Here is a 23,804-nt window from a genome sequence, read left to right as displayed (position 1 = left end):
AAAATGGCACATCTTACAACATTTCCAAGAAGAGTAACACCAGCGGAAATTAACCCCAAAGTCTTCCTTTATTGCTTATAAAAAAGATTACAAGAGAGCTTTTCGCCTAGCACACGGTCAAAAGATCAGATGAGCTGACTGACAAATGACCTCCTATTTAAAGATAAATCCTCCAACGGCTAGTTCGAGTGGTCTTCGTCAAAGCAATCTCGGCCGTTGATGAGGATCAAAATTTATTTTAATCTCATCCGTCGAAATTTTAAATTCTTGAGGAAATTCGAATTTTTCAATTAAATGCATTTTAATCAATTCAAAAATTAATTTTTTTGAAGTAATTTCCTCAAAATTTTGACTTTGACTTAACCCCAAGGACCAAAGGCTTAAAATTTAGCAAAATAATTAAATTACCTTAGTCCTTGGGCCTCTTAAGATTTAATTTTTAAAGACCGATGAATTTTGCCTTCGGAGAATTTAAATTTACCTAGGACCTAGAATTAATTAAATTTCTGGCTTAGGATTTTAATTAATTTTGGCCAGAAAATTTAATTAATTAACCTATTTGGGGATAAATTATTTTTCCAACCCTCAAGACACTTTGCATCATGCTTTTCACATATTTTATATCACAAGGGGAAAAACCCATCTGAAAAGGACTCTCACATACTATCCATTTCTGCGACACTACTATAATCCAACAGACCAAGCAATTTGTAATAAAATAACCTAACCAAATAGTTAGGATTATTCCCACATCACTTTTACGTAGACTTGATCTAGAACACTAGGACTCCCCTAAGATCTTAGTGACAAAATCCATTCTGGCTTTGGGGTAAGGCTGAAGGAAAACTCTGCCGACCATCCGAGAATGGATTGGTGAGACAAAAAACCTCCCGGAATACCTAGGCAATTACATACACGACACGGATCTGCTGAGATTATTTACATTATACATATGCAGAATGGGTTTACATTATAAGATGATGATCAAGCTGATGATGATAGTTGGATGGCACAAACCCATCGATCAAGTGCTACCCCTTTTGCGAAAAAAGGGAGTGTACTGCTATGGGTCATTGTCACGTAGTGGTCAACAGGCAGTAGTACATGATGCAACAGTGTAGAGGATGTTGGAAGGGGAGGCCTAGCATCAACATAGGGATTGGTGTCGGATAACCTGTGTGATACTCAGTGTGGAGTATTACTAGAGGGCAATCCTCGCTAAGAGGGAGTCTTGATTTGGGGTAGCATTAGATGTGCTCTAGCCATGAAAATTGGTGAGAGGCTAAAGCACATGAGATCTCCAAGACCCAGAAATGGTTTGGACAGATTGTACCTGGTTTGGGAGATATTAAAATAATTAATATTTTTAACGGAGTTCCTAAGTCTAAACTTAGGAAAAATAAAATATTAATGGGTATTAATATAAAACTGGGCTCGAAGGTTCCAAAAGTCATGGATCAAGCCAAATCTAATCTTAGCCGTTGATTAGAGATTTAATCTCAGCCATTAATGGACCAACGAGAAAAGTATAAGAGGAGGCTTGAGGGTCAGTTGGAGAACACACCGGAGTGATCATTCATTTTGCTAGAGTGGGGTTGCTAAGCAAAATTAAATCAGTGATCAGCGGCGAGGGGCAGTGAGTACGAGGCAAAGAGGTAGGGATGATAATGGGAGACCAACACAGAAGCAGAGAGAGCGAAAGCAATAGTCAGTCTAGGCTACGCTGAGCCCAACAGAGGCAACACAATGCCCAGAGAGACTGCATCATCCACGCAGAGGGCAGAGGGAGTGATGTAGAGGCTCCCAGAGGTTGCACAGTGCCTCAGAGATTGACGCAGAGGGCCTTGGGGCTGACGCAGAGGCCAGAAGGGCCAACGCTGAGCTTCAGTTGTGCTGGAGAGGGTTTCGTGGGACAGGTTTTCTAAATACTTGTTTCCGGACATAGAGGTATTGCTGCCGTGTATTTTTCTCTGTCAGGTGAGCCAGATTAGGCAACCTGTTGTACTTAGATAGACTCCATAATAATATAACTCTCAGAATAGTTGCACCGATTTTCCCGCATTGGGCTTTTTTGGGGACATTTGTCCAAAAATAACGGTGTCACTTGTGTGCTTGTTTTCTTTTGTTTGATGATCTGTAGATGTTGTGACTGTATTGTGTTTATTTTGGTATTTAATGTATTAAATAACTTGTTCGATTTTTAAACAAGTAGAAGAAATAAACCAATAGAACACAGATTAATTTTCTAACGGATAGACCTACAAAATTCAACATTACACTGGAGAATAAGAGGTTCATCACCGGTCAAAAATAAATCATCAACATATAATATCAAAATCAAAGGCATACCTTGGATTGATTTGAAGTAAAGATTAGGATCAACATTGCTTCTAGTAAAACCAAGCTTCATCAAGAAGCTATCGATGCAGGCATACAAAGCTCTTGGAGCTTGCTTTAAACCGTAGAGGGCTAGATCTCATCCGCCAAATGAGAACTTTACCATTTATGAAAGCAATTTTCATTCCGTTATCTTCTAAAGCAGATATGGATACAAAATTCTTCTTTAAACCAGGTACATGGTAAACTTCTTGAAGTGTCATAGTTTTACCTTGATCTAGATGGAAAGAAACATAACTACATCCCTTTATAGGATATGTAGAGTCGTCTCCAAGAATTATTTTCAAATCTGTCTCCCTCTCAACGAGATTTGAGAGCACTTCTTTATAACCAGTAAAGTGCCTTGAGGCATTGTTACTACTCAATCTAGTAGGTGTCCTAGGAGAGGTACCTAAGGGACGACTACTAGACCAAATGTTGAAGACCCATTGTGACCTCAGTGAGTGTCCCTTGCTCTTTATAGACTTTCACCAATGGGAGGAATCCTTGTATAAGGGAAATCACTTGAATGATAGGATCATGGGCTTGGTATGATGTGATTTCCAAGGCCCATTCAAAGGAGAGACTCAAATAATAGCCCAAAAAGCAGCTAGTGGTTCTCCAAGAAAGGCTTATGAGGAGACCTAGACCTAGGAGGAAAAGTTATTCAACTATAAGGGATACTCCTAGACCTAAGGCTTCCTAAGGAGGCAAGATCTTTCCAATGGCTTTGAAAGATGATTACCATATAAGGGTTTGGCACCAGTGGAGAGACATAGGCGAAAATCCAAGCAAGGCCTTGGACTTGTAATGATTGCAAGAGGATGATCTTAAATGAGATTACTAGGTCGAGCAAGGATGAGAAAGGCCACAAAATTATTAGCTTCCTTTGAGCAAATGACCTTTGGAATGTCGCTAACCAAAGAAGTGTAAGATGTTGGAGCTAGGGTTTGAGATTTCTCTCAAACTAGCCATGGGAATTGCCTCAAATTCGGAGGGCTAATAGAGGAAACTATAACATAGTATCCTACCAATTCGCACTAGGCCCTTGTTGACCTTCTAGGGTTAGGGCATAATTTTGTGGAGGCTGAAAAGAGAGGTTTTAGGTTGATCACCTAGGATTAAGATCAATGCCTTATCAATTGGGAGAAATGGAGTCAAGATTTCCTTTGATGAAAGAACTTGGCTCTATCGAGACCTATGCAGCTTTCGCTAACCCTAAAGAGGCAACTTCTTGGCTACACTAGATGTTTATACTTCATTTGACAATGGTTGATGGAGATTCAAGGATGCAATATGCAAAACGAGCCTCTAGGAACATTCTTTCACATTATCTATGAGTAATGCATGCAATACTTCAACAATCTAATTGTTTCCATGAATTCACATTAAATTAGGGCACATATAAAATCATGACAATATATTCCATACATTAGACATGTAACAAGGTAAAAATATAGCTTGAAATGGCACTTACAAAATAACGAGAATATATCCATCCATCAACTTTGTAAATAGAAGCTCCAAGACAATATAGCGAAAATCCTAAACATCAAAATGCATGAATACCATCCAATTTCGTCCATCAATTGCAGGTCCGAATTTTTTTTACAAGAGAAATCCCAATCCAAATGATGGTGATCAACTACAAATGAGGTCTCTTCAATTTTTATGAGGCTCTCACAAGTTCGAATGGTTTAATTGGCCTAATTAAGCCCCTAATAATTATTTTAATGTGCAAATAACAAAAACTTTGGTGACAAGCCCACCAAATAGCTCATATGTGTAAAATAAACCTTCCTAATGAGGTTGAAATGATAAAAGAATGGTGCAATGGGCCGTTGGAAGGCCATGATGAGTCCTCAATGTGCCATGATGAAGAGGAGGGCTCCAAAAATGATGATCAAGGGGCCCCTTGATTTCCAAGCAAAACATCCCGTGGTGCTTCCAAGTGATTGTGGGGCACAATCAATGGTCTCATGGGTCTCTTAGTGGCTCAATAACAAGTCGATGCTCCATTTGTGGGGACTAGAAGATGATCTGGGCCCTAGATCAACTACGAAGCGCTGGGTGCAAGTGTATGCCTTGTTGGGCAACGTGGTCCAAGTGCATCATCATATCTGTATGGCTGGGGCACGAGCAAGCAATGCATGGTGTTGAAGAAGTCCATGATGTGGCAATTAGTGCTCTGTTGTGGTGGAGGTCCATGGCTCTCAATGCTCACCCTACAAGTGCCATTATGACCCTCTATGTTGAAAAATGTGTAACTAGGTTTGGTCTTCATAAATATGAAATGTACTTTTGATTCTTGTATATTGTAAAATGAAAGAAAAATTATTATTATTATTATTGGAGCGTGGGTTTCATGCTCAATGTCTTTTATTTTAGAGGTCAAGAACCCATTGAGAGCTTCTAGGGTTTGTCTTAGGTCAAGAAGTCAGAAGAGTCATTATGATATATTGAAGACCCCTTCGGGCACATTGTAACTTATAAGAAGGATTATTTTTGTATTTTAAAGTGTCAAGAAACCCTCCAAGACCAAGTCGGCCCGCCAACAAAGAAGTCGACCTAATTTGCGGAACTTTGTCCACCTTGGAAGCCTATATATAGGAGGGAACTCGACCTCCTAGAGACACAATTCATTCTCTTATCAAATGAGCGAAGAAGAAGAAGAAAGAGGCAAGTGAAGGAAGGAGGATGAAGATCGAGTGTTTGTACTTTTTTCTCTCTCTCTCCTCACAAGTGCGAAGGAAGAAAGCTAGGGTTTTTGCTATTGGGTTAGGGTTTTGTTGCTGTAGAATCGAACTTGGAAGAGGTGCAGAAAGAAGATCGAAGGAGGGTTCATTAAATCATCCTCAATCCCTAGAAGAGAAAGAAATAAGCTCACATGTGTGGAAGCAATAGCTGTTGGGAGGGCCAAAAATTTCACACCTGCAGTCGAGGCCGAAATTCTATTGCTGGGGGTCGAAGTTGTGTCGCTGGAAGATATTTGACTGGGTTTGACTTAAACAAGGAAAGCACATCATCAAGAAGGTTGGACTTGGTCTTGGAAGGGTGTTAGTCTTGGTCTAGAGGTCTTGGAATTCGTCAATTGAAGAATCTATAAGAAGAGAAGAGATTTACGGGTTTTCCTCTCAAGTGGAGAGGTTTTGGCCCTGGCTTGCAGCCTATATCTTGTGTTCTTGTGTACTATTGTTCTTCTTGTTTTGGTAGTTGTTTGATGATAAGAACGAACATAATAATAAGAGAAGAAGCTAATAAGTAAGAAAAAGTAAAAAGACATCACAAACAGTTATCATAGAAAGAGAAATCATCCTATCTACTGCCCTATAGATTTCTCAACATGGTATCAGAGCTAAGGTTGGCTAAGGGCATAATGAAGATCTCTACTACACTGAAGAAGTTCCTAAAGAAGTGTACGAAGGTGGCAAGTCAACTCAAGAAGGGCATCAAAGAAGTATGGGATCTCCTATTTTCTTCTAAGAAGGAAGTGACCAAGATATCTTCAAAAAATGAAGGACTATTCTCGGTACTCGCTGGCACATTTCAAGATGAGAATATTTGGGTGATTGACAGTGGAGCATCAAGACATATGACTGGTAAACACAAGCAATTAAAGACATTATCAAAAGGAAAGTCCTCTTACTCCATAGAGCTTGGTGACAATAAAAGCTACCCTATGAGAGGAATTGGATCAACTGCACTTGAGTCGGAGAATGGAGGAAACACTTTCCTCGACAATATGTTATTTGTTCTAGGTTTGCACAAGTATTTACTTTCGAATTCAAGTCTAGAAGACAAGGGTGATAGAGTTGCTTTCATTGATGGAAAAGTTGTAGTATGGGGTAAAAACTCAAGCATAGAAGATGGAAGAATGATTAGGATCCGTGAAGGAAGAATTTACAGATTCTTAATTGCCCTCGCTCAACCTTTGGTTCACATTGAAGTTAGCCCCTGTGAACTTTGGCGTAGAAGATTTGGTCATCTTCACTACAAAAATCCTGCCAACCCTAAATTCAATAGGGAATGGCATCCCCAAACTAAAAGAAGATCATGAAGGAGTATGCAAGGGATGCGCATTGTGTAAGAACACCAAGAGACTATTTGGAAGTGGTGCTTCAAGGTCAAAAGAAATCTTGGATCTTATTCATTCTGTTGTTTGTGGTCCTATGACTCCAAAGTCACTTGGAGGGCATCAATATTATGTCACATTCATAGATGACTATTAAAGGAAAACTTGGGGTTACTTAATGAAATCCAAGGATGAAATGTTTATTAAATTTCAAGAATTCAAAGCTGAAGTAGAGAACCTTAAAGAAAGGAGAACCAAGATATTAAGGTCTGATAATGGAGGAGAATACACATCCAAGGAAATTATAGCCTTCTGTAAGGAATCTGGGATTAAGAGGGAGTTGATAGTCCCATATAATCCCGAGCAAAATGGAGTTGTAGAACGAAAGAATTGGTCCATTGAAGAAAACTTAAAATGTATGCTACATGATCAAGATTTGTCGAAATTTATGTGGGGTGAAGCTATGAAGACAATTGTATACATACAAAATCGAAGTCCCCACAGGTCACAAGATAACATGACTCCTGAAGAAACATTCACTTGGAAGCGTGGATTGTTGGAATTTCTAAGTTTAACTCGTTAGAAATTCTTCTTGTACTATCTGATTTATTTCTTCCTACTTGTTCAATTACTTAACAAGTTATTTACCATGTAAATACTGAAAATAAGTACAAGTACAATATCAACACATACAGATCGTCAACTGAAAGTAAACAAGCACACAAGTGACACCGTTGTTTTTCGACTAATGTCCCCGGAAAAACCCAATGCGGGAAAACCGGTGCAGCTATTCAGAGGTTTTATTATTATGCAGTTTCAAAATACAACTTGGTGCCAGAAATGGCTCACCCAACAGAGAATGCCCTTGGCAGTAGTACCTCTCCTACTGAATAATCACCGAATGAATGATCCTACAACAACAATGCAGTTTCTGTTGTAGTAACTTTTCATGACAAATTTGGAAATGCCGAGTTTTTGCAAAATAGAGTTGCCAAGTGAAAGGGTCGCGCGGGGGGTGAGACCCGTCAAGCGGAAAAACCTGTAAATTGCCTGAAAAAGCCAAAATTGACCCAAAACGCTCAAAATTTCTTGGGATTTGTGCTGTGACTGAACTATTTAATGCCTTGCTCCTTCAAGGAAGCCTCGGCCAAGATGTGGAGGGGATCGGGCCTTTTTCTCCTTTTTTGTGCTTTGGCCAACCGCCTTTGAAACACCTTCATCTTCGCCTTGTACACGTGCATCCGTGCCCAATAATGATTCTTCATGTTTCTAAGCAATTCCTTATCTTGGTTGGCCTTGGCCAACAGCCTCTCCAAATGAGCATTGAGCTGGATAAGCATAGACTCTCGCTCAGCGGGCAATAGATCACCGGGTCTTCTTCGATTCAAGTTGCGGTCACTACGAATCCTCCACAACTCATCAAGAGCTTGCTCATCCTCCAACTGTTTGTTGCGCTGCTCTAGATATGAGATTGTCCATTGTGCCCCCTCTAATCTCCTCTGCAATGCATCATTTTCAGCTCTAAGGTGCTGAATGATCTCCTTCGACTCTAGGCTAGGAGAACTGACATCAAGATCAATAAGCTCTATATCTGGAACACCTGATGGCCCCTCATCAATCTTGGGCTGCTTGCCCCTCTGTGCTGCCTGTGCTGCTGAAGAAAGCGAGGCCCCTTCCACCTGCTGTGGAGATAACACTCGCTGAGCTGATGAAGAAGGCGAGACCCCTTCCACCTGCTGTGGAGAAAATACTCGCCGAGCTACTGCAAATAAGGCCCTTTGGCCTCTCTGATAAGTGACAAGCGGAGGAGAGCTGACATGGCTAGTCCCGGGAATATCATGCTGCTGTGATGGTCCTCCCTCCTCATGAACAATCTCCGGATGTGGTGGTGGTGCTGTAAAGAACTGACGAGAGATGAACTCCTCCCATGTGATGCCCTGCTGAGCCAACTGATGTCTGACCGCAAGCTGAATCAAACCGTAATGATAGAGGCTCCTATACTGCTGAGCTGGGCTCTTCCTCTGCATCAAAGGCACCATCCTCTCAATGTTCTGGCACATGAAAACAGGGATGTTCATCATCCGTACCCGTGTGAAATGCATCAATAGGCGAATATGGTACGAATATATCTGTGAAAATCTGCCCTCACAGGTGAAAAAGAGCATGATAAGCCTCATCATGGGAGCAAACTCACTCCTCAAAAATCTGAAGGGAAATACACCCGTCAAATGTCTCATGAATGCAGGTCTAATGAAAGGCTCAAACTGAACACTGTCCAACATCCTGCGCTTGTTCCACACCTCTCCGACATTCGGTATCCCTGTGGCTTGAGCAATCATCTCGGGTGTCAATGTAAAGTCCACCCCGGCAAGGTTGACATGTCCATCATGCAAATGTAAAACAAATAGGCGAGCCAACTCTCTGTGATGCTGAATCCGAGAGATCCTCTCGCAAAACTCATAACAAGACATATACCGGAAGCATGAGACTGCCATAGGACAAGCCTGTAAATCTGTCAAAGAAGTGGGCTCCTCTCTCCTATGATGACCACCCTTTCCACCCTTATGAGGCCTCCTCTGTTCCTCAAACTCTGAAGCTGATGCATGGTCATCACTTTGCTCATAACTGGTTTCGGTTTCTGACATTGTTTAAGGAGAAAAGTGGCTGAAATGTACTGCTGTTTCTGCTTTATAAACTGCTGATTAAAATGCTGTTTTCAAGGGGACAAGGAGCACGAGGGGAATGTTAGGGGAGGGACACTTTAAAGGGAAAATGGGAATAAATATATAAAACAGGGATTTTGGGAAAAATCATTGCATATACACCATTATACAAACTTATTAACATGGATATAATTAGAGGTAGGGTTAGGGTTTGATTTTTACTTGTTAGGGAAGAGGGGTAGGGTTTAAGGCTTTTCACTAATTTTGCAAGGGAAATTTACATGGAATGTCAAGGAAAAAGAAATGGGAATGGGGAAAAAAAATGATTACAAGGGAATACCTTAAAACAGCATAAAACCCTAGCCACTTTTACAATTTCAAACTACAACAACATGGAGCTTTTCTCTTGCACATGGAGATCTTTGAAAATGTACTCATGATTTCTTTTTAACCATAACAAGCAACAAATTTTTAAGCTTGAGGGCCTACCTCACACAATCCGGCGATTTTGTGGTTCCTTGGTGAAATTTGCAGGCGATTTTATAAGGAGAGCGCTGACGGGTCGCATGCCTCACCCAACGGGTCGCGTGCCTCACCCAACGGGTCGCGCGCCTCTGACGGGTCGCGCCCGTTATAAATCTGCACTGTCGGAGGGCGCTGACGGGTCGCGCGCCTCTGACGGGTCGCGCGCCTGGTCTGACGGGTCGCGCGCCTGTCCAGCTCAAAAACTTCGTCCAATCTCTCGCCCAATCTCTCTTGCAAGTGACTTGGATGCACAATGAGGCTCGATGGAGGGAGATTGGGCTTTTATAACCTTGATTTGAATTAATTTCATGCCCAAACCCACTTTATAATGTTTTTCTTTGACACTTTATAAACTTGATGTTTTTGGTTTCCTTTTATCCTGAAATTGACTAATTTGATGCTTTTGCTCGATACTTTTTGCAGGGATAACATCTGAGGGATCTTGGCAAGGGAGCCAGGGTTACATGCTGTCCTTTGAAGTCTTTTGAAATTTTACCATTTTTTACAAAATTTTGGAAAAATGACCTTGGCTTTAAAAACAGGGTTTTTAAATCCAAGGTGAAATTTAACTGTACAAGATATAATCTTTCGAAGAAATACTTTGAAAATCATCCCTCTGGCTTGCTGGGCACTTATTGACCTTCAGAGACATGACCTTGAAGACAATCTTGACCAAAACCCTAGACCTAGAATTTGACTTCAAGACAAGACAAGTAAGCTTGACAAAGTTTAATGACTGAAACAAGCTGATCCAGCAGTGCCAAGAGGGGGACAAAGACACCAGCTCCTCCATCAGGGTTATGGCATGCCTAACGGGATGCAGAGAATGACACTGATGAGACACCTACCTATGCAAATGCAAAGAGCTTTGACCGCTGATGGAGGGCTACTAGACCGACTCTAACAGCTCCCTCTGTCGCTAACAAGTGCTCCCTCTCTGTCCTCTACTCTGCTGTAACAATTCCCTGCATCTCGCACCATTGCACACCCCTCTGCCGCTTGATTTGCATCCGTCTCTACCCACATCTACCAGTCCTGCTGCTCCTCTTTAGGGCTCCCATAACATGGTCTAATCCAAGAGGCTGGGTATCTCGAGGATCCTGCCCCTCATCGCCGTAGTCCATCTGACTACAACTCGATGTCCCCCAACTTCTGCTCAAGTGGCGTGTGTGCACTCATGGGATAGTCATCGTCTGTCTCCACTTCCTTCTCTGCCCTTGCTGGCGCTGCCTTGGTCTTGGGGGCCTCTCCCTTGTTCTTCTTACTTGGACACTGGGTCGCATAATGACCCAGCTCTCCACAGTGGAAGCATTTGATCTTGGAGAGGTCCTTCTTCTTCCGTTTCTCTTGCTTTCCCTCAGATGCTAGGGCAACATCCTCCTCTTCCTCCTTCTTGACTCTGATCCCCTTGCTGATGCTTCCTGCCTTGCTTAGCCTTTTGATCTCTTCTTGGCGAAGCGCCGCCCACATTTCATCCCAATGTGGAAGGGTCGCTCTGCCCAGTATACTCTGGACAAATACCTCCCAGTCTTCTGAGACTGCATTCAGGGATGTTCTCACCATCAATTCCTGATCCGGCATGGCCCCTATAGAAGTTAGCTGATTCCGGATCTCATTTAGTCGATCGAGGAAGGTGTCAATCGGTTCTTGCTTCTTGATCTGGTATGACCGCAACTGATTTTCTAGTAACATCCTTCTCTGCACAGAAGTATGATGGTACAATTTCTTTAGGGCCTCCCACATCTCATTTGCCATTTCCTTCTTGGCAATGTGTGGTACTACATGGTCCTTGACCCCATCAAGGATGATGCTCTTGGCCCTCGCCATTGCCTCGTCGTACTTGTCGTTATCAACTGGGTTAACTATCATCCTCAAGGCGAAGTGCTTGACACGATTTCTGTCAAGTACGGATAAGATTTTGGCCTTCCAGACTGTGAAGTTTGAGGCTTCGTCTAGTCTGTCTTGGTCTTTTACTCTGTGTAGTGTCATTCTACTCTTCTACTTCCCTCCTAGAAGTTCTCGATGTGACTCCCTCTGAGCCTTGGTTTCCCTCTTGGAAACCCTTCTCCCGATGTCGAGATGCCCCCTACTCTAATCGTCTGTGCAACTGCACCACTGATCCGGATTTCTCGGCTAGAAACCCTCGGTAGTAACTCCCTCCTCCTTGGCCTTGCCCTGTTAGGTACTGTTCTGATTACAGTGCCCCACTAACTCCACTCTGCAACTTACCCACAACCTCCTAAACCCCAGCAACCTGAAGGTGAGAGCTCCTAGGCTCTGCGCAGTCCCGGCACCGACAAACTAGCTCCCTCAGCCAATTGCGTCGGCCCTCTTGGCCTCTGCGTGACCCTGTCTTTTCCTCCTTCAGCCTCTGCGCGAGCCTGTCTTTGCCTCCTTCAACCTCTGCGCAACCTCTTCTTGGCTCGAACTTGATGACACAGGCACTGTGTTACCCCTTCCTTGCTGCTTTGCTGCTAGGGACAACTTTTGTCACTCGGGACAATTGTTTTCTGTTGTTGCTGCTTTGCTCTACTGATGTCCTCAGTTATCCTGTGATCTGCAACCACGCTCTGATACCATGTTGAAGTTTCTAAGTCTAACAGTTAGAAACCCTCCATGCACTTTGCTGATTTATTCCTACCTACTTGTTCTGTTAATTAACAAGTTCTTTACCATGTAAGTACTGAAAATAAATACAAGTGCATGCTCAACACATTACAGATCATCAACCGAAGGAAACAGAAACAAGCACACAAATGATATCGTTATTTTGGACTAATGTGCCCGGAAAAACCCTATGTGGGAAAACTGGTGCAGCTATCTGAGGGTTTTATTATTAAGCAGTTCTTTTTTGAGTACACTGGGTTTCAAACTGGCTAACCCGACAGAGATAAAAAATCTGGTAGCAATGCTTCTCTTCGGAAACAGGTATTCGGAAAGCTTGCTCCACGAAATCCCTCTCCAACACAATCTGAAGCTTAGCGTCAGCCCTGCTGGCCTCTGCGTCAGCCTACTGAGGCTTTGCGCAACCTCTCTGGCTCTCTGCGTCACTCCTGCAGCCCCTGCGTGGATGACGCAGGCCCTTCTGGCTCTCCACAGTCTCTGCTACCTTTGCATGGCTTCCTTTGGCTATGCGTCTGCCTCTCTCTGCATCTGCGCTGGTTTCTTGGCATTGTCCCTACCTCTCTACCTCGTACTAACTGCTCCGCGCTGCAACTGATCACTGATTCTATCTCTCTTAGCAAACCCTGCTCTAGAAAATAGAATGATTGATCACTCTGGTGTGTTCTGTAAGTGACCCTCAAGTCTCCTCTTATACTTTTCTTGTTGACAAATCAACGGTCGAGATTAAGTCCCTAATCGATGACTAAGATTAGATCTGGCTTGATCCATGTCTTTTGGACCATTCTAACATAGTTTTATATTAATTCACATTAATATTTTAATTTCCCTAAGTTTAGACTTAGGGACTCCATTAAAAATATTAATTATTTTAATATCTCCCTAACTGTTTAGAATCTGCCCAAACGCTTTCTGGGTATTGGAGATCTCATATGCCCTAACCTCTCCACTAAATTTCGTGGCTAGAGCATATTCGATGCTACGCCAAATCAACACATAGTAACCCACCAACATTGCTCCAAAAATTTTTCGCAGCCCCCTATACCTCAGCAACTTGAAGAATTGAGCCTCTAGGCTTTACACAATCCCGGCACCGGCAAAACCTTCACCTCCTGGCCACAACGTCAATCCTTCTTGGCTGAGAAAGATGACCATACATTGCATAGGTCAGGTTTGCTCCTCTCTGCCACTACGCTGATCCTTCTGTTGGCTCGAACTGATGACGCAGACACTCTGCGTCACCCCTTCCTTGCTGCTATTTGCTAGGAACAACTTCTGTCACCCGGGACAACTATTTTCTGTTGCTACTGCTTTGCTCGGTTTTGAAGTTTCTAAGTTTACTTAGTTTAGAAACCCTTCATGCACTTTTTCTGATTTATTCCTACCTACTTGTTTTTTTTCTTTAACAAGTTATTTACAAAGTAAACACTGAAAATAAACACCAGTGCATGCTCAATATATTACAGATCAACAACTAAAAGAAACAAGAACAAACACACTACATGACTCCATTATTTTTGGACCAATGTCCCCGAAAAAATCCAATGCGGGAAAACCGGTGCAACTATTTGAGGGTTTTCTTATTAAGCAATATCAGAGTACAATCTGGGTGCCGGAACTAGCGTATGTAACAAAGAATTTCCTTAGCAACTATACTTCACAGTTTGAGAGAAATCTCCTGGATGAAACCCCGGAAAATTCTTTCGGCAGCGCCTCAGCACAAAACTGCTCTGCAACCCCAGCATCTACCCAAACTGGACTGCGTTAGCCCCTCTCTGTCTTACGCTGGCCCTGCATGTAGTGGCCTTACTAAATAAAGAGCCATTACTGAACTGTTTGAAATGGTATTATTGATTTGATGAAGTACTTACCTGGCCTGCTACTGCTGTTGCGGTGAGGGTGCTTCAGAACTGCTCCAGCGCTCTCATTACCGAGAGACCAAAACCACCCAGCCAAACCGAATATACCTAGATACTCGATCCAGTATGCTTCTCAACCGATGCATACCGTTCCCCCGTGCCCAGAAACTTCCAGAACAAGCAAGGATCAATAGTTCCAATTCATAACCAGTATGTATAAATTTCTCCTTCCTCCTCTCAACAGCACCCGAATCAGTTTTCCTACTCACAGCAAATAGCCTCTCAGGCCAAGAACACGGACCCCCTTCTTCCCTCTCGGCCTCTTCTTATGTACCCATTATTAGCGGTGGTTGCTCTCTCCACCTATGAGCCCACCGCTTCCCTCCTCAACGACACCTCTCAACATGCAGATTCGTATCTTTTCTTAAGGATATTTGATATGTGCCATTTCACTTTTATTAAGATTTTTATATGTTTAAATTAAAAGTCCTAAGTTCATACATAGGGGCTTTATTTGATTTAATTTATCTCTTTATTAAATCATTCACATACTTTATTTAAAAATTGCTCAAAATAGATAATTATATAACCAGATTTTTAAGAATTTAAATAATTCTTTACATTTATTTTCTTTATAACCCATTTACTTTACACTTTTAAACTTAATATCATTGGTAATCGCTCATTAATCATGAGGTATTAAGTAATATGAGCTAATGGCCGAATGCGACTTTTCTATATGAAGGAGTGTCAGGATATTTAATATTTTAAGCAATTTTTAAAATATAGCTACTAGTGCAGTGCATGCGATACATGCATATGTAGCTATCATATGCATGCATCGTATGCATGCTAATATTCTCGTGCTCTCTATATTAATGATGGGTCATTACATACACCCCTCCTTCAGAAAACTTCGTCCCGAAGTTAGAGTTCAATACTTATAATAGTGATTAGTACATTCTTGATCGGATTGTGTATTGAGGTTAAACTCTTACTTAATGTGAGGCCGCTATAAAATTGGCGTTTTGAATACTTTTAGGTCTATAACTTTAATGATCATGTTTTACTTCATCAGGCCCCCCCCCAGGCTATCACTACATCATCCTATCCTTCCTAATTTCTTCCGCTCCCATCCTATCCGTCCTCTACTGGAGTATGCCATGGTGTCAGATATACTGACCTTACCATTCATAAACTCCAAGGGTGACAGCGTTGGCTATACCGACCTGATCCCTAATAGGCATCTGGCAGTCATCATCACACGTCTAGGGGAGCGTGACTCGCACAGTCCTCCCATGACTCCAGGGTTCGAAGGATAAACGGTGGGCAACACCTCCACCCCTCATAGTAGAATCCGGGTTAATACCCTATCATGGAATCTCTTTGAGCCTTAATTGTTCTGAAGTTTCTGTCATCACGTGGTCATTTCGGTAATGAGATTTTATCTGCAATCATAAACACTTGTCCATGCATTTATAACATGTGCATTAATATTTTCAAAACACATAGCTTATGTATATTTCATACATGTTATCTAAAGTATAACATACCTTGCCATAATCTATTCATGTCATTAGCTTTCATACTTCACAATATAATCATTCTTTCGTGTATTGTTTGTGCATAAGACTCATGACTTTAAATTGCTAACTGACACTTGATATTTGATCTTACGAGCACATATCGTTATGTTCCAAACTTTCATTGATCTGAAATGTGTTTGCTCCAGTAACAACTAACTGGGTTATTGTCTTACTTGGTAACAAAATGCATCATATGGATAGTCATTAGCAAAGACAAATCTCAATTCCTTCTTTTTAACAATACTGTTACTTGTTGTGTTCTTTTATATATAAATTGATTGAAATACCTAGCTCAAGTATGGTATGCAACACGTTTGGGGAACATATTTTGAACTGAACATTTCCTTTAACAATAATACACCGAACATTGCTCTATGTTTAAATAGTAGTACTCTTTCAATACCCTGGCCCTATGGGTTGAATTTATGTTCATGGAACCTTTGCTCAGGTTGTATTCATCACTTATCTATTTGCTAAATCAGGTCTGAATGTTACGCAAAAGCTTAGCTAATACAGCTACTAATGCTTTAAAATTTAGAAAATATGTTAACCAAAGGACCAACCAGCTGAAACAAGAAGAAAATTTCCACGAAAACAAAACAGATGAGAATAGATAATTTGGAGCAGATTGTAATCAAATTGGGTGCAAATCCAAATGATTCCTCTTCAATACAAGCCTTGATTAGATCAAGAGTTACAGATATTCAAGTGCTCAGGAGAAAACTCAAAATATCAGCTCTAGAACATGTTCAAACACCAGAGACAGTACAGAAAGAGAAACAACAATTGCTATCCCTGATTATCGACCAAAATAACCAGATATGAAAACAGGATCCAAAGTTAAGTAAAAGAGAAGAGTGAGCATATATGTGCAGCAATCACTACTGAAGCAACGACTACAGAGGGGGATCCATCAGAGAAGTTAGCAGAGACTTTGTCACGTCTAAGCATTTAATATCAAGAAATTGAAAATCTCAAAAAGATGCTTTCTATAACGGATAATGAGATAAGGGATTTCAAGGATGAATTAGTAGATAAAAATGCGATCATCAATAAGGAGCAAGAAATAAGGGCTAAAATGCAAAAAGAATTTGATTAGTTCAGAAACCAATTAACAGGTACACAGTCACTTGGGGTAATTTTTGAGTAAGGAAGATATTATATGTGACTCTTTAGAGGTCTCATTTGAATGTTATTTGTCCACTATATATATATTTTCTGAAGTAAAAACTATTAAGAAAACACCTACAGAAGTTTTCATACAAACTTGAAGAAAGGTCTCATAGAATAATTTATACAAACTCAAATATATCTCCTATGTCGAGAAGTCAAAGAGAAATATCTACGCTGATGACAGGTACAGAGGAGTGAGTCCCCTAGTAATTATAAAGGAGGATGACTAAACATTTAAAATGAACATCTAGAAGATTGTAAGAATATAAACATCATTACCCATTGTTTGTTATAGGAGCATAAATAATAATAAAAACGAATCCATCCAAGCAAAGTATACAAATACAAGAGAATAACATCAAAATATTCAAGAAAGTACTTATCTCTAGAGAATATGTCAACTCCTTTTGTTCAACTCTTCAAGGAGTTAATCTCGTCCATATTATCATCATCAGGAAGTCCATATCCTCAAGGAATTCACAGCATCAAGGAGTCCATATCATATCATCAAGGAATTCACAGCTTCAAGTAGCATCTGCTTTAAATCTATGTCTTTTTGAATAATTTTAAGTATATCATACAATGTTGCAAATATCATGTAGGTGCTTACATCACCCAGGGACTGTAAGGACTTAGGAAACTCGTAAAAATATCAGGGAAATGAAAATGTTGACAAACTCAAATCAAATTATAATATTCCCCTCCTTTTTTTAGCTAAAAATAATGAAGTTACATTCACCTTAAATGTTTTCAACATGATCCAAAATAAAATAGGTAAAGAACATGTCTAATTTTCAAGGACATTTCCGCTTGATAGAAGATGAATCTAATTTTCAACAGATTTTTAGATAAAAGCTAAGTGGCATAACCATATATTTAAAAGCAAAAGGGTTCCAGGTATAAGCAATTCACAGAGGTAACTGCAGAATTCTGGTAGAAATCAAAACTACAATTATCCCTAGGAACCGGAAGGGACAGAGTAATAGTCACCTTATCAATTTAGAGATACACACTAAGGTAGCTGATAGACCCAAACATTAAGGTTAGAAGACCAGAGAAAGGCTAGATTAGACTATAAACAACAACAGATAATGGTTCAAAACCATGAGGAGCATACCATCTCACTAAATAGTTATCCAATGCAATCCAGATCTTATATAATTTATATAAAGATGTCTGTAAGCTTCAAACTAAAATGCTTTCAGAGGAATTTGCTTTTTGACAAAAAAATAAATAAAAGAGCTTGCTATGGTACTCTAAAGTCTAAACCATTTAGGGGATAAGTATCCCTGAAATAAATGTTTCATGGAAGTCAAATAGTCAGAATATTTGCTGCCTTAAATATACCGATGACACTTTCAAACTGATGTGAAGCAAGTCTAGAATTTATAGGAAGAGGACATTATCTTTTCACACACAACTACGAGTAAGCACATTAAATCTCCGAACGGTAGAAAAGATCTTTAATAGCATTTCCTTATGTTAAAGTTCTAGCCTTGTAGCAGTATCTACAAAATCTGGATTTGCTTCATGGTATTTGTTTTCCATATATCTCTGTTATGTGTTTTAACATTATATATCTCACATTCAAATGTATTGTATCTAAATTTTTTTTTTTTTAAGAAGGTTGTTGTATCTGAATATGAAACTATATCAGGCTCCATATCTGTATGATGTATCCTGGTAACTTACCGGTAACAGTTTGACTATAGGAATGCAAACAATAATAATAGTGACAGTAAGATGAGAAATCTTCCTAGACAAACACGAAAGGCACAAAAGTTGAGCCTAGAAGCCCATCAAAGGCTAGATGAGCATTTCTTATCAATGAATTGTGCAATGTAATACAAGATAATTCTATAATAGGTTTGGTTATGGTAGCAAATAATCTTAATATTTTGGTTAAATCATATAGAAAATAAAATGAGCATGCAAGAAATTTACGGCTAAAAGTTTTAGTTATGGTTAATTATAGCCTTTTAACCACAGTTCTCTTTTGTCAAATTTTTCACCAGGGACAAATGTGGCAAAACATGGTCAAATTTAACAAGATTCAATCAAGATCGATAAAATTAATTGCATCAATCAGTGATTGTTGTCGATAACAGTTGGAAATAGTCAGTAAGGCTAAGTAGTGAGAAATATAACAAGTATAGTACACCAAAGGTGTGGTGTCAGTGATTATTAAACTACAATTAGTAATGTTGCTTTAGCAGAAATTATCATTATACAACTGTAACTATTCATAATACAGAATAATAATCTTTGACGATGGAAACTTTGTTAATGATTTTGTAAATTTAGTGTTTCAAGCCATATGCCAGGATAAATACAACTTCAAATATCAAGAAATTTATCAATCCTCAAAAGCTAAAACAAACTTTTCAATATCTGTTTGAAGTGAGACTCCACTACAACACTGTGACAAGCAATGGAAACTTTTAAATAAAAAGTGCCTCTCCTCAAATCTAAAGCAAATTCACTCCTTTACAAAGTTGAAAAGATAGTGATGAAAACCCAATAAGGAACTAAGGAAACACAAATTCGACTTTGTAAAATTCATGAACAAATTTGAAAGATTTAAAGTTAAAAGTGCAACTATGACAATGACTGGCATTCTATTCTTAATGATGATGAAGAAAACAAGTTTGTTAAATTAAGGTCCAAAGACCAACAAAACATCTCTCAATAAACCACCAAAAGTAAACCATAACAATTGAGAAATACAGAGATTGTTCTACAAAGTTCATGTTGAACAAGGAAATAGATATTGTCTCTTCTGTGTGAAATGCAACCCAAATAACGAAAAAGAGAACAATGTGCAATTCTTTCTAGCTCTATCATGTAAATTAACATGCTGCACAAACTAAATCACTAACTCCATTTAATTTATCAAAATGCTCGGAAGGAAAGCAATTTTCTGATAATAAAAAAAAAAAAACACAAGTTTGAATACTGTACTAACCTTTGCCAAACTTTAGTTGATAAAATGAACCCAGGAGCAAACAGAGGATCTTCAACACTTCACGGATTTCTTGCTCAAAAGTATAGTTGCAGCCTTAACATTGAACTCTTCCAATACTTCCATGCTGTGTGCTCGTTGTATTTGCTCCTCTGCTTTTTTTTTTTTTTCCATCTCAGTATTCAGTTTGCCAGGATTCACCAAACTGGGCCATTCATCCTCAAAATCTCTCTAAGTTGTCTTTCTTGTTGATCATTATTTGATCTTAGCCAAGTCCAATATTTTCCAAGTAAACTCCGAATATCCAAAAGAGCAGAACCAATAACTTCATTCTCAAAAACTACTGATAACAGGTACAGATCCGCGTCGATCACCTTTTAATATATACTCCGCAGCAACTTCAACATTGGATATTCGAAGAATTGAGTCAATAATTTTTTCTGTGCACTTGTTTGCATCTTCAATCACAGATAAGATACGATTTCTCCATGAGATGCTGTCATTTTCCATCAGCTGTTGATACTGCTTTAACTTCCCAATATTTTCTTTTATAGCCATTAACTGAGCATTGGCTTTTGCACTATCTGTTATAATATGCTCTTCAGTTGCAGCTAATAAGGCTGTGGCAATTCCAATTGGGGTCTCCAGCTTAAGCCTGACTCTCTCCGCCCCCATGTCTGTGGATGCATCTAAAAAACTGAATATGAAGTTTTCCAGCTCAGAAAACACACTATACATCCATTTAGGATCCTTTGAGAGAATATGTAGGTCAATCTTTCCATCCTCTCTTGTCGCTGCAATTTTTTCTTCTAGAGCATAACGTGAAGAAACAGGATACAGAGTTATCTGATCTATGCTTAACAGCTGCTGTGCATTGTCTTTAACAAATCTTATAGCTTCTGCACGCTCTTTGACATCTTTAAAGATATCTGACTTGTTTAAGATGAAAATAACCTTTTTACCCCATTGGCGTATGTAATGAAGAAAGGTCACCTCACTTTCAGTCAATGGTCTGTCGGCTGATATGACAAAAGCACTAAGTCTGCCCGAGGAACAAACTCCTCAGTAAGTCTTTGTTGTCGCTTAAGAATCACATTCGTGCCAGGAGTATCAACAAAACAAATTTGTTTTAAGAGTGAAGCTGGAAGATATCGTATAAAGTGCCCATCTGGATGTTTTTCAGAACGCTCTTCATCATCATATCATTCACCAGAGTAGCATAGTAAAGTAATTTCGTTGGTAGTTGGGATCACCCCTTCTTGCATGTATCTTTTTCCCAGCATAGCATTGATCACTGTCGATTTACCAGAATTAAATTCACCCAATTGATAAGCCGATCAACCAGAGTATGTTGAAATTCAACACAGAATTACCACTATAACCAGCAAAAATAGTTCATCCAGCTGAGCAACCGCATCCACGAGAAGTGAAACCTCTTCTATCCATGATGCTGCTTCATGAACAATATTGATCGTTTTAGCAGCAAGGGCCATTCCTCATCTAAAACCTCTTTTGCCTCTATATCCAAACTCTTTTCCATCTCCTTAGCTTTGGTTGCATTACTGCTTATATTATTATTTACCATATTCGTTTCGGAGAAGGCCTCAGCAACATATTTTTTACTGCTCTGGTCAGTTAACTTTATATTGAAAAGCAGTGCCTTGACCTCCTTAAGAATGTCATCTCCCAAATGTGTAACATTTTCTGCAGAAAGAACAATCCCACTGGCGCCTGCTTTTACCAAATTATAAGTTAAGCTAGCCACAGTGTTCTCTTTAAGAGGATCAAACATGACAAATACTGGTATGCTAACATGTTGGCAACACTACCCACCAACATTTCTGCATCCTTTTGGTTCTCGATAACAAGCATTAACAGATCAGCACCTTCAGTGGCAGTTGCATTCTGAGCAGAATCAGCAGTTCGTACAGTTCTAGCAACCAGTGGAAGAAATGAAGATTCAGATTGAGCACTCTGCATCATGTTCCTTGCAATCATAGCAGGCAGATCTTCATCCGAAAGCACAACACCGGTGGCCCCAGCGGCAGCGGCAATATCCACGCGTTCCGCAACTAGCAGATGAGCTCTGCTTCTCAGCAACGTCTTCAAAACAAGCGCTGCTTCATACAATTGGCTTCCCCCACTCTTGCTCGCGTCCAGAAAAACCATTGTGAAGAATCCATCTTTCAACATCGACACCGCCGAATCAATAACCTTCAAAATACTAGCACTTTGACCCTCATTCAACACCTCATTCGCGGTTACTCGAAGCACCAGCCCTGGTAATATCATGTCTGCTCGTTTCAAACCCCCCGGAAATATGGTTTTCCGCTTCTCTACTGCTTGCGATGAATGAGAAGAATAAAGTACAGGGTGCTTCGAACCACCACCGACTCTGTTCTGAAAAGAGTATTTACAGTACAATCCCCCACTTGTAGACCTTTTCCATTGGATTTTTTTTTGTCGTATAGTTACAGTGCTGAGAAAAACTTAAATCTTTGGATTGGGGGAATGCTTGAGCTTTGAGATTTGAACATAAGTGCTGGATTGCGGTGCTGGTGAACAACAAATAGGCCATTTTCTCCAATTCTTGTTAAGAAATCCAGTTACCATTATTCATATTCGGTGTGGTTGGAGTATTCTTAAAGGTTTGCAGATTCTGGGTTCACGGAACCCAGGTTTTGCTCTTGTTCTTGAGCTTCAAACTTAATCAGGTGGATTATTTTTCGGATTTAAATGTATGGCGGAATTGCTTCAAAAGACTGAGATCTTATCCTCGTTGGATAACGGCGTCAGCGGGATCCAATCATTTCAAACCTAGGGTCGTCATCAAAGCATGTTTCCAGAGAGAATTATGAACAGAGGCTCAGGGACCCATTTCACAAGGTTCCAATACCGTGCCCAGAAACCGCTGCTTATCGCCGAAGCACATCATCGCCGGGGTTTCCCGCTTGGATTCATCGTTGAGAATCACGTCGATGCCGCGTTGCTTTGCTACAGCTACAATGCAGTTCTCGTTCCCAATGTCGAGACCGACAACGCTCATCTTTACAGGAAATTCAAGGCAAAATTGCTCAAAATATCACGAATTTGCCCTTATAGAAAATGCAGGGGAAAATTGCTAAAAATATCAGAAATTCAGCCTCGGTACAGTGAAGCTAAGCTCATAACTAGCGAATTTTATCGCAATTTCGTCAGAATTCGTAACCTGACTCGAATTCGGACAATTCGAGGTCAAAATGATAAAATTTGAGCTCAGAATAGTCGTCTTGACACAAAATATGCTGAATTTAGCGGTCTGCGGAGGAGTTCGACGACAGATACAGAGGTTTATACGAAATTCTAGGTGTGAAGGGCCTCTGAGGTCCCAAAGGGTTTGAACGCAGCTCTGATACCATATGTAGTGGCCTTACTAAATAAAGAGCCATTACTGAACTGTTTGAAATGGTATTATTGATTTGATGAAGTACTTACCTGGCCTGCTACTGCTGTTGCGGTGAGGGTGCTTCAGAACTGCTCCAGCGCTCTCATTACCGAGAGACCAAAACCACCCAGCCAAACCGAATATACCTAGATACTCGATCCAATATGCTTCTCAACCGATGCATACCGTTCCCCCGTGCCCAGAAACTTCAAGAACAAGCAAGGATCAATAGTTCCAATTCATAACCAGTATGTATAAATTTCTCCTTCCTCCTCTCAACAACACCCGAATCAGTTTTCCTACTCACAGCAAATAGCCTCTCAGGCCAAGAACACGGACCCCCTTCTTCCCTCTCGGCCTCTTCTTATGTACCCATTATTAGCGGTGGTTGCTCTCTCCACCTATGAGCCCACCGCTTCCCTCCTCAACGACACCTCTCAACATGCAGATTCGTATCTTTTCTTAAGGATATTTGATATGTGCCATTTCACTTTTATTAAGATTTTTATATGTTTAAATTAAAAGTCCTAAGTTCATACATA

At 40.2% G+C, this 23,804-nt stretch overlaps 1 protein-coding gene and 1 pseudogene across 8 annotated transcripts in view; one reads left to right on the top strand and one right to left on the bottom strand.

Annotated features, from left to right (window-relative positions):
• EDD1 (glycine-tRNA ligase) overlaps window positions 1–23,804 on the top strand; it is a 508,476-nt gene that overhangs the window by 152,798 nt on the left and 331,874 nt on the right. The window lies entirely within an intron of this gene.
• On the bottom strand, window positions 19,837–22,884 carry LOC149258675 (putative transmembrane GTPase FZO-like, chloroplastic; annotated as a pseudogene).

Source organism: Pinus tabuliformis, chromosome 6, assembly GCF_031772625.1.
Source record: "Pinus tabuliformis cultivar Carrire ecotype Pingquan chromosome 6, CPIR1, whole genome shotgun sequence".
Lineage (NCBI taxonomy): Eukaryota > Viridiplantae > Streptophyta > Pinopsida > Pinales > Pinaceae > Pinus > Pinus tabuliformis.
The sequence above is the reverse complement of the archived record's forward strand: the minus strand, read 5'-3'. Positions and strand labels throughout refer to the sequence as shown.